Here is a 15,521-nt window from a genome sequence, read left to right on the forward strand (position 1 = left end):
ACTGCTCAGTGGTTTTGGCAATACACTCTAAGTTGAACAAACTTCAATCCAAATTTCATGTTCTGCAGGAAGACAGTATAATAGTGTTCACCAAATTTTGGGGAGTTTGTCAATGTTTATAATCTATTTAGCACTCCTGAAATGGGAAATATTTCCTGGCTAATGATTTTTGGCAGACAGAAAGCTACAGATGATGGATGGACAGATATGTAGTAGGTTCTTGCAAACCCTTGCTGAGATCTAGTTACTTTTTGGCCAGTGGAGCCATCCCAGCTCTCAGCTCTGTGCTTCATCAGCATGGTTGCTCTCGGGGACAGCTTGAGGTGGTTTTTTGATCCAACAACACTAAGGATGTGGGGGAAAAAATGACTCTTTCCTTGTATCTGCTTCATGCTCACACCCTCCTGCTCTCAAACATAAAGACAGAATCCTTTAAAAACCTGTTACTGAACTGTTAAAACAGTGTTGTCTGCTTATTATTTACATTACATTATACATATTACACAACATCTAAAAAAGTCAGGTGTGACTTTAAATCTGGCACAAGGCAGTTGTCTCTCTCCTTTGTTCCTTACCCCTTTTCTTTTCACTGCATTTTCCTCAATTTCTTACTCTTCATTCTCTCTCCCTCTGGCTTCAGTCACATCCCAGAGCTATGAGTGACAATCATTTCTGCTGCTCTTGTTTGGCTTTTTTTTCCTGGCTTTTCAGCCATTTTCTCGGACCTAGCTGATAAGCACCTTCATCCCTTTTATTTGTGGACAAAGTAATGCATGTGTAAAGACTGAAGGAGATAATTAAAAGAATGCAAGCAAGCAATTAAAAGGATGGCCTTCATTAAATTGCACAGGGTAGAACAAACATTTTAGGACTTTGATGAAGGCAAATATAAAAATCTACGAAGAACAACTAAAATCCTAAACTAGGGATAGCTTCAAGCCATTTCCTTTAGAAATTCATCACATTTTTTTTAAAGGCGGAACTGTGGGAATAGGAGGGACAGGAGCTCATCTGTCTTGTATGTTACCATACTACTCAGAGAGTGGGGGAAGGGGGAAGGTCTCCTAGTGCTTTTAGCTCTAATGTTTCCAAATGTGGTTTTGGCAAACAAGTAAGGAAAACCAACAAGTGCCACTAGATCCCGTGGATGTGCTAGAGGAATGATGCAGTAATACTGTTACACGATTTAACATACTTCATTCTGTAATCCCAAATGAATCAGGAGCTGATCAGAGCATCAAAGAAGAGAACAATGTCACGAGGAAAAAAAATAGGGTGCAAATGATCGTGGAGAATGATCATGTAATAGCAGACCTTTTCATCTTTCTTCTGTGAAAGTGTCCCAGTGACAATCTCGGCTGATTAATCATTAACAGCTTTTCATCTTTGCTTTCACTACAGTCTGCATGGTTGGAAAAAAGGTGAGCTGTAGGCTATTATTTTTTGTGCCTAATTCCAAGGATGGGTCCCAGAATTACTTGTGCTCTGATTCTGATGATGGTGAATTATGCCAGTGAGGGCAGAAATATGGAAATAATGCCACTAAGACCAATGCTTGGAGCTGTATTTGGATTTTCAGGGGAAACAACTGAAGCTCCCATGTTTTGTTTGCAGTTTAATCCGCAGCAACTGCAGAAGGCTGGAGCCTTTTCTGTAGTGTGAAAAGGCTATTAGAGTAAGAATCTACTTTCAGCTGAGACAAAGTGGGTGGGTCCACTGAGAGATAATGTAAATATTTTATGAATGTCCATGCCATTGAGAATTCTCAAAAATAAATTGTACTGCTAGACAATGTGACAAACAAAAGATGTTAAAAGCTGTAAAGAGACTAAAATAGTTGTTGAAGCTTTCCCTTGTCCAGAGACCACATACCATTCTTGCCCAAGCCCCCTTCACCTGAAATAAATATCACACAAACACACGAATTATTATAATATTACAATGAAGCAATTCCTTCATTAGGAAATTTCAGAAGAGTTCTTGAGCATGTGCTTCTGAATATGACTCATAAGGCTGAAGTTCAATTTTCTTGATCCCTTTTTCCTCAAAGTCCATTTCAGACAATCATATATCTCATTTGCAGGATTTTTTTTTGTGTGTGTGACATCAAAAGACTGTGCCTCCAGATCCAATTTTTTTTCAGGACAGTCCAGCTAAAAAGGAACTGTTGTCAGTTTCGCTTCCATATCCTGAGCTCCCTGAAACCTTCTGTACCTTTGGTCTCCTATTGTCCATACTTGAGGTGTGGGTTCCTGCAAAGCTGCTGTCCCTGTCTTGCTGTGCTGCCTCTTACTGCAGCCTCCAACATTACCCAGTTCAAAGCCTAAATTCAGCACTAGAAACAACTCTCAGACCCCTGAGAGTTATGCCAGTTGTCATAGAAGCTGTATTAGTACTTACCAGTTTGTAGACTCCTGTGTTTAGGTGTGATTGTGATTAGAGTTTTCTCAGCCCCAGCTGTACAGAGGGGAGACAAAAGACAGCTGGAAATTTAAGAATTAATTTCTACAGTTCAGTGGAAACCACACACCTGCAAGATCTGCCTTGAAGCACCACCTTTTACAACATGTTCTTGAAGCCATATGCTTATAGATATTTAATCTAAGCCTCCCCCCCCATATTTCTAAGCTGATTTCAGTGTGTAGCTTAACTGTAGACACTTAGTTTTTTCCTCATAACAACAATCAAACTTCTTCACAGTTCTTTATCCAGACCATGCAAGTCTGAGGCAAAATGCAGACTGTTCTTTTTTTCACAGGATCAGGCACCCATGCTCAATCAACTATGCTTGAACAGGAAGCCAGGTAATAAACAATAAACAGCAAAATACAACCCCTAAAACTGGAATGGCAAAACACTCTAACGCCCAGCCTGGGATGGTGGGAATTGTAGCTGAGACAGAATGGCAGATATGTGTGTCCTGAATAATGTTTAGATCTCAGCCCTTGATGTCAGAGCACATCTGGCTGCATGTTCTCTCTTTTGTCAGCATTTTTCTTTTCAGAAAATGCATGTGTCTTAATCATTGACATTACAAAAAACATATGGAGAGATGAAGTTTGTCCTGAGGTTTCAGGGCACTTCATAGTCTCCTGGTCTGAGAGCAGAGACTTGATCAGAATTTTCCTCATCTTCCTTGCTTCTTATTTTAAATCCCCATGGTAACTTGGGCTGAGATAGTCATGCAGCACCAAAAAAGAAAAAAAGTTCTGCACAACTGTATAAAATGCATTGTGATTAAGAAGAAGGTAACAACTTGTCTACTACAACCTGAAGAAGTTGTGAATGGTCAAGTGAGACACTTCCTCTTTTGGCCCAGAAATGTGACTGATGTTTTCCTGTGGTAAAGGTAAGCCTGTGAGCACAGCTCATATTGCATCCCTAATCTGCAGCAGAAAGTGTTGCAGTAGGTGAGGAGTCTATGCATGACCTACAACATGGTGTAATCTGAAGGACCAGCAAGAGCAATGTAATCCCCTTCACTTGTCAGATTTTCTGAGGAAGACTGTTTATCACGTCTGATCTTGCTGCTTGTCCTCCTTTTTTCAGACTAATCTTACCCCTCCCTCTGCAAAATAAAGATACAGCCCAAAAAGTCAGAAATTAGTCCAAGACACAGGGAAAACCATGAGACTGGATATTTAGCAAATGGAAGGCAAGAGGGTGGGGATATTAGATAGGCAATAAAAGTGCATGCAAGGTGAGGATAACATGAAGTAACCAGTGAGGTGTCAGAATGGGAGAGGAGGGACAGTAAGTCAGTGATAAAGAAGCACAGCAAGAAAGTGGTAGTTAATTGACAAGGAAGAGAGGATGATCTATTTATCTGAGAAGTGATTTCAGTTAGAAAGGACTCTGGAGGTTAATAAACAAGCATTCCTACTTTGTTTAATTCTCTCTTCATAATTTCATCCCCTTTTTTTTCCCCTACAGGGAATTCTGTTCTTATTTTCACTGCCTCCTTTATGGGAATGCATCAGTTACATGACAAAAAAGGTGGGGTCATGCAGGCCATGTCAGCTCAGAGTCTCATCTAGCAACACTCCATTGCTCACCAGTTATCCACAACACACAGGGGATGAAGCCCACACTCTCTCTTATACAGGCTGCTCTGGGCACGTTGTGGTATTCCACCACAGAGTTTGCACAGGGTCTATTGGACTCCAGTTTGAAGTACTATTTTTCTACATATACTGCTGTTCACCATTGTATCCTTATTTTTGATTTCTGTTAAAACTCTTCAGAATTTCTGTGTGGTCAATTTGGGGTTTTCAGGGTTTGTTTCTTTTCCAAATAGTTGAGCAAATTCCTCTTGCAGCCTGTTAGAAAGCAGGAAGAAGAGACACTTTCTGATAAACAAATAAACTGAGATGAGGCTTTGACATCACAGCAAATCTGTCCTGAGGTCTTCTAGTGCTACATCAAAATATCCTTACTTCATGAACAAATATTGAAGGCTCAACTTTGTATTACTGTACTTGGTGCCAAACCAGTCATTATGTTACCTTTCACAGCTGGAAAAAAGTACCAGCTTAAATGCTGTCCCAGGCTGATTGACCAGAAATACTACCTTGTGCATAACTCTGTACTGCTCTTTAACCCTGCAGGGCTCGGGCCTGGTATTGCTGACCACACAACTATCACTTCATCCCGTCCAGACCATGAAAAGGTGTCCTCTAAAGAATATCTAATCTATCTAGTTAACAAATTTTAATCACTACTTAGTGTCTCATGCAGACAGTGTGCCACGTTTAAAATCATGCTATTCTCTTATGTCACTTGATTGCTAGCAGTTGCTTTTCTCAGGGCAGAGACAACTCCCTCCTGATGAAGAGAATTTAAACATTGTTCTCTGAAGGTGCTCACCTAGGTGGGTGCCTAACAAGGGGTGTAGCCACACCACAGCAGATCCCTCCTGAGATGTTCACAGCTGAGGAAGACACTCAGGGAATCAGAGTATCTACGAGTGACTCCCTTTAATTTTTATGGGACTGCTCACAAATGTAAAGGCAGAATCAAATCTAGATGATCTAGGCAGACTCTTTAACAAAAATGGGAAGGAAGGCTGGAATTCTGGTGCAAGGCAGGCCAATTTCTTCATTTTTCTCTATAAAGTAACATTAAAAAAGGCTAGTTTTATTTCATGATAATATAATCATGTGCAAAAGGATTACTAAAACACATCCAGAAAACTTCGTATGTCCTCCCAAGGTGTGGTTATAAGAAAATGTATTAAGTTCTGGAAAAAATAACCAACCAAAAACCAACCAAAAGCAAAATGAAAACAAACAAAACAAACGAACAAAAAAACCCCAAGCAAACAAACAAACAAAAAGAATCAAACAAACCACAAAAAATCCCACAAAACTAACCAAACAAAACCCCAAACCGAACAAAACCCCCAAAACAAACATCCGTGCTGCCAGGGGATGCCAGCCCTTCCTCGGGCCCGGAGGGGGAAATACCAAACCCGAGACCTGTTCCCTCTAACCCAACGGGCCCGGAGGGGGGACGGGGCGGGCCGGACCAGCCGGACCGGGCACAGCGGGTCTCGCCGCGAGGAGGGGGCTGGGCAGAGCAGAGCGCTGCCCCCGAGCTACACTTTTGGTTATCAGTGAAGGCCTCAAGAGGACTTTCACCTGCCTCTAGAATGCGGGAACGCATTTCTGGGTGGCCCCGGCGTGCGCAGCCCGGCCCCGCTCCCCAGGGCTGCCCCTCGGGTATCCTCCGGGCCCTGCTCTGTACCGGGCTCACACCGCGGGCAGGCGGCGAAGACGCTGCGGGGACCCTGCTCCTCCTGGCCGGGCTCGTCCCGCTGCCGCCCTTCCCCGCCGCCGCACCGGGTAAGCGGGGACCACGCGTGCGGGGTGGGCTGCGGTATCGCGGCGGGGACAGCGTGGGTGAGGGACGGCCCCGCTGGCTGCTTGGCCAGGCTTAGGATGGCGTGTGGCTGCCCAGCAGCATCGCCCACGCGTGTGGCGGCAGCGAGGAGGGGGCGTGCAGCCCACCCAGCACGGTGGGTAGAGTCTCTCTTTGTTTAGGTAGAGGCTCTCTTTGTTTAGGTAGAGGCTCTTTCCTCAGACAGCTGTACCAGGGGGTGTTGGGCTAGGTGATCTTTAACGCTGCTTCCCAGCCCAAACTGTTCTATCGTATGAGGAGTGCAGACCAGAGGTACTGTTACGAAGCAGTGCTGGGAATCTCAGCTGGCCCCATCACTGCATGTGGCAGTGACCTCTGGAGATCTAAGCAGCTCTTAGGGACCCACAGCTGAAGGTCTTTCACAGAATCACACAGAATCACAGCATTGGCTGGGTTAGAAGGGACCTCAGAGATCATCAAGTCCAATCCTTGATCCACTACCGCTGCAGTTACCAGACCATGGCACTGAGCGCCACATCCAGTCTCTTTTTAAATATCTCCAGGGATGGAGAATCCACTACTTCCCGGGGCAGCCCATTCCAATCTCTGATCACCCTTCAGTAAAGAAATTCTTTCTAATGTCCAACCTAAACCTCCCCCGGCACAACTTGAGACCGTGCCCTCTTGTCTTGCTGAGTAGAGAGCACTGGGTTACTCAGATACATGGTAAATGCTGTGATTACATTTCCAGTGTTTATGAATCCTTACTTGGTAAGAGATACTTAGTTTTTTTCTCATAATTATTGCCCTCAGGTGGCACAGTTTTTTACCTGGAGGACAGAACTGCAGAAGCTACTGGTGAGTTTCTTTTCCCCTTAACCAGCTGCAGAAGGAATGGACACCCAGGCCAGGAGCACCCTAGGAAGCATCTTAGACATGTGCTGAGCTTGTTTTATTTGGCTTAGCTTTTAAATTGGGTGAGAGTAGTGCCTGCTGTAGTTAAAACTCTTTAAAAATGCCCAAGAGAAGCAGGACAGTATTCTAGAAATTTGATATATTTGGCTTGGTTCTGCTGTGCTCTTTGTGAGATTGATTCATACAATGAATACTGTCACTTAGTGACTCAAGTAATGTAAATCATGCTTCATCCCACTAGTAACTAACTGTTATATGTTCATAGGCAAAATTTCCCTTTGTTTATTATATCTTATTTAGTACTTCACACGTGACAAAAATATGAACCATTTGACCAGTAACTCAGATATATTTAATGATTTTGTTCTCAAATGTTTCCAACTATTTTTGAGTCTTCCCTTATTTCACCAGGTTTCACACAATCTTTTACTGAGGGAGGAGTAACAAAGACATTTGGTGAGTTTCCACCTGAATTAAAACATTGTTTAATTATTTATAAGTGTGAAATCCTACAGTAGTGTGCTTATGAATCCAAAGGTTTCATAAGGATTTGGAAAAAGGAAATTAAAAGTCTTGCACTTTGGAATAATTAATTTCTACTACCAAAAAAGTAAGCTTCTGAATAGAAAACTTTTTTCCAGTTTCCCAACATATATTCTACTTTTTTTTTTTTATGAAAGCTACTTTTATTATTAAAACCCAAAAGCTCCTATTCAGCTTTTATGTAGAAGAAATAATTACAGAAAAAAGGGGTGAGTCCATATCTGAGATGTCCTAATTCTTCTCTAAAAGATACTGTATTTCAGTTCTTTACCTGCAATGTATTCACTAATAACCATATAAGTTTCTGTGGTAAAGCTGCTTCTACTTCCTTTTTTTTTTTTTTTTTTTCCTAAGAAAATTTTCCATTATCCTCTAGGGGTTTGCTATTGGTAATTATATTACTTGTTCTTTAGTTTAATCTAACTGTACTCTTCTCTATGGCCAGGAAATTTGTTGTTCAGAGACTGCACTGATGGTATTGGTATGGTTCAGCTGTACACCTGGACATTGCTCATTTGTTTTTTTGGAAATGAGCAATTTTTGTTGAGGACTTTCTCTAAAGCTGCACAGGAAAAGAAAAAGGAGCTTTCTGTAGCTGTGTCTCTGCCTGTTACGTTCATTATCAATGACTGCATTAGATAAATGGTCACTAACAAATAAAGTACAAGGAAATACTGAATCTCAATTTGGATAATTTCCCTGGGCTGTACTCACAGTGCAGTGTTTCAGATGAGTCATCACAACTGAACACTTGAGTATTTTCTGGCACAGAACAAAAAGGAGCCAAACCTTATTGCAGAAGTAACAGCTTGCACAAACTGGGACTGTTGCTGCAATACCAGTGATGAAGCAGCGCATGACAAAGATGTCACATTTCCCAGTAGCCTGGATTTTTTGACCTTTTTCCTTTGGCACATAGCCATAGCAACTGGCCACATGCATCTAAGGATTTTTAGGTGTTAAAGACTATCCAATCTTTAACACTATTTATACCGGACTATTTATACCATGGCTGGTATAAATGTACTCTCTTGTATTTGTTGTGGCAGGTGAAGTGACCACCCATGGAAGCAAAGCCAGGAGAAGTCAATACAGTAAGTTAGTCTTGCTGCTTTTGAAGTACCTAACTTGTTGCTATAGCTAGCTTCCTTTTTTATGAGAGATTGCATTTTTTATGGGGGGCTGCAAACAAAGACTCATACTGTTAAAGATGTGTAGATTTTGCTTTGGGACTCCAGGCCATGTTTTCATACCAGAAAATTGTGGGAAAGATGGCTCCAACCCCAGTCACTGAACAAAGGTCTTCAGATTCCTTTCTCTTTTTACCACCAGAGTCCTATGTGCTTAATTTTGAAGGCCTTTTTCCTATTGAATCTTCTTCCTTTATTAATACTGCCAGTATTCCTCCAGTCTTGGTCTGCACTGCCTCTGCCATGCCAGCTGTCCTCCCTCCACACCTCTGTTACTGCAGTGTCCTCTGCCACTGGTTATCTTCATTCTTTTCAACATAGGATTAAAAAAGCACCCAAAAAATACACACTGATTCACATTCAACAGGTCAGGCATTATTACACTTGGCAAACTGCCACACTAACAGAAATAGTTTTGAGTTTGGCTTTGCCTTGATGCTTCAGTGGTTTCTCTTCTGCTGTGTAGAATTCACGTGTATCTGCGTTTTCATGTAGACTGCACAAATATTGTTCATCTGCCCTTGGCTTGATTTCCTTTGGTCTTGCATTTGTGCAAATCCAGGGGAAAAACTTCACAAGTGGTCAGCATGCTCACGGTTTCTTGTGTGTGCTGTGGAAAGGGATGGTGGTGGGATGTGTGCCCAGAGGAGACACCTTCCCTGTCTCATCATGTACTTGTGTGGTTGGTTCAGAAGCACTGGGAAATCTGAGGGGTTTAGGTGTCATCATCAGTATTACTTTTCAGTCTGCTTGGTCACGAGTGAAATATTTAACGCTCTTTCCTTGGTAGTATGGAACTTCAAGAGGGGTTGCAGTGATAGGGAGAAAAGGTGGGTGGATCAGGATCCTCTTTGTTTCTTTCTTCCTCTTTCTCATCCGCATTTGCTTTGAGTGATTCTTCTACATAATGAAACTTGAACCTTAATATGTTTCTCACAGGCTGAGGTTTCTTCTAAAGCTTTGCCTTTTAAGAGATGCTAATATTTTTAATAATTGTATAAATACTGTTTTCAAACAGTTGAATATGATTCTATTGCAGAGGAAGACAACATGACTGGTATGTCCACAGACCTCTTTTTTCTACCTTTCTGCCTGCAAATAATTTCAGCTAATGGCCTCACAGTTACCTTCTCACACACATCTCAGATTCCTACAGTCTGTAGAGAGATGAAGAAAATTTTATGGCCATTGCCTCGATATTGACTTCTTAGGCTATTCTTTTGTGAAGCATAATACAAGTCAGAAGGACAGAGTCTTTTTATTGTTTCTGGACTTTTTCATAATTCTAAAAATATTAAAAAATTGTGTGTCTTGTCTCCTAGTTTAGAAAATTTCTTAGAGGTGTCAGAAATTAGGTAGTTATTTTTAGTATGCTATATTATACTGGAAATAGGAGAAATAGCTAAGTTTTTGTGCATTTTCTTTTGCCAGCTGTAAATGTACTGTTGAAGGGAAATAAATGAAAGTAGAACCCCAATATCCTCTTTGACAGTGTCCAAATATCCTCATTTGGCGCATTTTTCATTTTTGTCTGTTATATTGCCAGTATTTTACTAATTTTTATTCTTGTCTTAAATTCCACATCAGATAAAAGTTAGGTAGATCAAACATAAGCAAGAGAGAAAAGTGTCTGTTAGCACTTTGTAAAATAAGTTAAAAATGGCACAATCCATTTTATATTTGTGATAAACAGCCACCTTTGCATGAAAAACTCTTACTGGTTAATCAGATTGCTGAGAGGTGGTGCAGGAGATTCGTCTAACTTACTGCTTCTGCTTCTCCATGGTGTCAATTCACAAAGAATTTTGCTGAAAAGGATGTGAAACAAACATTTCCATGGAGTACTGAATTTTTCTTTTTCTGTAGGTGAGCTCCCCTGACCAATATGTGCAGAAGAGAACATGTAAGAATTTTCCTCTTGTTTTTTGTTTAGCCTGTAAATGTTGACATTTGTGTCTTTATTAGTCAGTGTGAAAGACTATTTTTTTCAGGCATATTCTAAAGAGCTATAAGCATGAAAATGTTGGATAGGGGGCTTGTAATTGTGGGGATTATTTAATCCCCAGAGATTTCTTTACAGTGACGGAGCATGAAGTAGTAAGTTTTGCCTCAATAACTTGATAAAAATTTGCACAAGGCCTGTAACTCTTATGAGCAGGACATGTCAAGGATAGGTATTTTTGCTATGATATTTAAAAATAGTGCGTAATAAAATAGTCCCATGGTTCATAAGCAGTGTATCCAGATATTCTGGTAATACAAGTAGTAAACTAGGATTCTGATCTAAATTCAGGACAGGGAAAGCCATCCATAAAGCATCAAAATTAAGATGTGGGTTGTCTACAGTGAAGAAATTTACAATGCAATGGCTGTGGGTGGTGTACAGCAATCCTGGAACTCCTAATTTTACCATTACAGGACATCATAGATGCTGCTTCTGCCAACACAGTGTAGCAGGAGAGTCATCACATCCTGCATGTCAGTGCCAGGTGGACCATGCTGTGTGCCCATTACCAATGCTGCCTGGCTTACGGATAACCTTTTGGATACCTCATATCAAGCTAGGAAGGAAAAAGACCAAACCAATTGTAGAATACTTTGTTATAAAGATAATATAAAAAGGCTTTAGTGATAAAGGCTTAACTGATATAAAAGGCTTTACTGGTTTGGGTTTTTTTTATTGTCTTTTTTCTTAATATATTTTTCTTATGCCAGCAGTTGAGCACAGAATCGATTTGAATGAAGGATTCATGACTGGGGGTCCATGTGAGTTTTGCTTCCTGTTCCTTTTTTTCTGCTCTCATACAGCAAAAATCCTGCTCTTCTTTTACAGACTTTATGTAATTACTGTGCTTCAGGGTCTTGATCAACTTGGAGATCCCAAATCTTCATGATCAGGACACACTGCTCTGTTGCCTGATTAAAATAAAAGAAATTAGAGAGAAACCATTAGAGGTCTATGAAGTTATGAGTGCACAAGGAAGGGCAGAAGTTGTTACCTGTTCTGCCACTTGAGGACGGTAATGAAACGTGGACATCAGAGTGAAAAGAGCAGACATGTTTTACTGGTGATAGCTAAATTATACAACCAAATAAGAAAAATACAGAAAAAAGTACCTAAAGCAGACAGATAGAAAATATACAGGAGAATTCATCAAGTTGTTACTACCTAAGAGAAAGGATGGTGATTAAGAAAGATCCATCACCACTTGCATGTGTTACCATCATCCAGACCTGCAGCCGCTGGGGAACCCCGGTTGCAGCGAGGATTTGGAGAACCCTTCCTGGCAAGTGGGAAAATCCACCTCCACCCATAAGTGAGGCATCCAAAATTGCTGCAAGAGGGCCCAGCCTTATATACTTTAAAAAATCATCAAATCAGAATGACTTGCATATTTAGCTATGCGGAACTATAGCTGGTTTATCCCCCCTGACCAGCTAGGACCACGACTTGGCCAGAGTCCAGGGCACGGGTGGAATACAAATACTGTCTCCAGATGTCAGGTCAGCACAAACGATATTTTGAGTGGCTGGTTGCTGGCATCAGCATACTGATTCAAAGGTTAGCTGCTGGCATCAGTGTAACTATTGTTATAACCCCACACAACACCCACTGATACAAAAGGTTATTAGTAAAAAAGACAGGATTCACCTGTAGGTCAACCATGTTACCTTGAGTTCATACCTCAGTCCTGGCTGATTTATGACTGGGCTTAATCTGCCATCTCTGGTTGGACGTGTCTAGATCTGGAACTTGTTCAAATCTTTATTTAAAAAATGTGGGGATATATCTGCTTCTGAGGGTGATTTTTTTTTTTTTATTTTTATTTTTGATAGAAAGGGAAACATAAGCTGAAATGTCTTTGGATGGATTAAAATTAATAGGATTTCCCCACCATGGGAAGTTTAGTCTAAATATTAGGAAGAACTTATTTACTGAAAGAGTAGCCAGACTCTAGAATGAGCTGCCCAGGGAGGTAGTGGAATCACCATCCTGGAGGCATTAAAAAAACATGTAGGCATGGCACTTCAGGACATGCTCCAGTGGTCATGGTGTTTTTCTGGGTTGAGGGTTGGACTTTGATCTTAGAAGTGGTTTCCAGCTGTGATGATTCTGTGCTTGCTGCATGACTTCTTTTTTAGGTAATAAACACTTTTAGTTGAAAGGACAGCCTAGACTCTTCCAGAGCATCCTATTTTTATGCTTTCCCTTCAGTGTTCTCTTGTGACTATCCTGACCTGTGCCAAGCCTTTAGGATATCACTGTATCCCACTTGGCGGATCAAGACATGAGGCTGTATTGTTATCTTCACCAGGTTTGTGCGTGTAATGTCCAGCAGTGTGTGACCCTTCTGTTGTCTTGTTACAGAGGTATCTGTCTATGGTGAAAAAAATTATAGCAGAAAAGATCTGGCTTCTAAGTGAACAACATTCAGACTCAAAAAACTACATTTTATCTGCACATTTTTAAAATAACCTTTGTTACACGATAGTAAGGCAAAGAGGATTAGCAGGTACTTGTAGTGCCTCAGAACAGATGGATCAACCCCTTACTGTTGCATCATGCTGGGAGAGTTGAGAGCTACCTCATGATTTTGTATCCGACTCTTTCCTTATAGGAAGAGATGCGCAAGTGAAGAAACCTGCTCATCAGCTGATAATTTCACCTTCATCAGAGAAATGTTTGATTCCTAAAGTACAGAATTTGTTTTGTAGGGTAGGGCTCCTTTTGCTTTGAATCCTGTTTGTGCTTTAATATTGTTAGAATCTAGATTTCAGTAAATCAGTGCTGATGATTGCCATGCCATGCCATGCTATGCTGCAGTGTCTTCATTTTCTTCTTTAGTAACAGGACCAAGAGAGAGAGGACCCTAGCTGCTCAACTAGGCATAGCAGTCAAATTCTCTGCAAGAAGAAAACACAGCTCTGTCCACATTCTTGCTACTTATGATAATAATGTGTCGTGGGCTGGAAGTAGTTCTGGTGATTCTTGAAGAGCAACAAAATGGACCATACAATGCTGCACATTTGAAATAAAATAAATTAGCCAAAGCAAAACAAAAAATAACTTTTGAAAGTTCTGTGGAAAGCTGCCAGCAAACCATTTAATTTTTTGTCTATTTAATCTTTCTTTTCCTGGACAACTTGACAAGTCAAAGATGAAAGGGGAAGGAAGGTTACAGCTCTGGTTGATGAAGCACAATTGGTTTCTTGCATACCACAAACAATCAGTGATTGCTTCAGCTCACCAGGCACAGATTAAATGTGTTGGGATGCTGAAGAGTATTGCCTGACCGTTCTTCTTCAGTGCTCCCTCTGACTTGGTTTTCTAGTGTGGCTTATTGTTCTATGCTGCATATTTCTAGCGACCATCCCAGGCTGAAAGCTACATCGGGAGGAACTGAATTGTGGTTCTAGGTAGCAAAAAGGACTGTAAGAGATCTCACACACAAAAAAAGCCCTTGGAGCTCTTGGTTGCAAGAAGAGGTGTTTTGAATCTTAAGAAAATTCCATCTTCTTTAGGAATAGTAACAGAAGAGGAATGGTTAGGCCAGTAGAATATGGAAGACAATAGTAAAATCTTTTAAAATGCCAATATGATGCTACACTTCATGGCAGTCTAGTGGCTGTGACTCAAGGCTGTCACAGGTTCAGTGGCAGATCTCTTGGCTTGTTTTGGGATGTAGTAATCACAAAAAATGCCCCCTAATTCTGTGATTTAAGCATCGCTAATACTCAGGCTTTCATATGTTTTAAGTCTCACTGCCCCTCTTTAAAAAGAAGGGCAAACTGCTTCACAAGTTCACTGTCATCAACTTGGATAGGGCTTATTTAGAAAGTCTTTGGGCCAGGGCTCTTTCCTGGTCTGAGGTGGTGTAAGTCCTCGTGTAGGGCTGTGTTGTCACTGAACTGGTGCATATTTATCATTGGCCATGTACTTTTGCTATACAGCAGGGCATGTGTAGGGACAGATAGTGCATCAGTTAGTGGCCAAAAGCAGATATGGAGGGAAGAAAACAAGGATGGGCAATTATGCACTGATGCTCTCTGATCCAATCTCCCAGATCTCAGCGATCTATTAATTAGTGACTTTTCATATCCAGATTTGTGTATCAGTGTCTACTAATCACCCAGGGAGTTTCAGGAATTGATCTAATCCTTTTAGGTAACTCTTAAGTTTTGGGGTTGTACAACAGCTGCATGCTTGATGATTTAATTTAACATAGCTGAAAAAGTTACTGCTTTTGCCACCTGGTGAATTCTTACACGCTAGAATTGCTAACCAGGAATGTCCTGTACTGTTCCTACAATATGTAGGTGTTTAGACTGGTATCTTTTTTCCATCTAGCAACAGCAAGCTGAAAGCTGGTCAGTCTGTATGTATATGATTGGTTTTCATAATGTGCATTTCTGCATTTTTCAATAATGAATTAATATCTGCTAATTTATTGTCTAATTACTTAGTGTTTCTTAACTCTTCACAGCCTGCAAATGCTGTGCTTTTATGGTCCTCAACAATGTGGTATCAAGCGATACCTTCCCTGTACCCATTTTTCAAGATCATTCACAAGTACATAAAGCATACAGGTTATAGCAAAGTTACATTTAGGATATAAATGGCCACTTTCATAATTTGGAAAATGAGCAACATGTTTCTCATCTTTATTTCTTATTCTTATCTAGACAATAATACAGAAAATGACTTTTTATTGGTTTTGGAACACTCCAAGGTATTTCCTTGTAAGCATTTAAAAGCATCCAAAAATATGTAAATCAGATGACCCTTGGCTAAATACAGAGTTCCAGCACATTGGTAAAGCCATGACTCCCTTTGTTAAAAGCAATGTTTGCTCTTTGTATGTTGTGCTAAAACCTCATCAACTAATACATCAATTTGAAATGGGTATCCTCTTGCATTCCTCATTAAGAAAAGTTCTGATGTAGGAACCACCTTAACCTTCTCCACAACACATGCCGAGTGGCTGAGTGTTTCCTTGCCTTTTTTTGCCATGC

The sequence above is a fragment of the Heliangelus exortis genome, chromosome 1 (genome assembly GCF_036169615.1).
Source record: "Heliangelus exortis chromosome 1, bHelExo1.hap1, whole genome shotgun sequence".
Taxonomy (NCBI): domain Eukaryota; kingdom Metazoa; phylum Chordata; class Aves; order Apodiformes; family Trochilidae; genus Heliangelus; species Heliangelus exortis.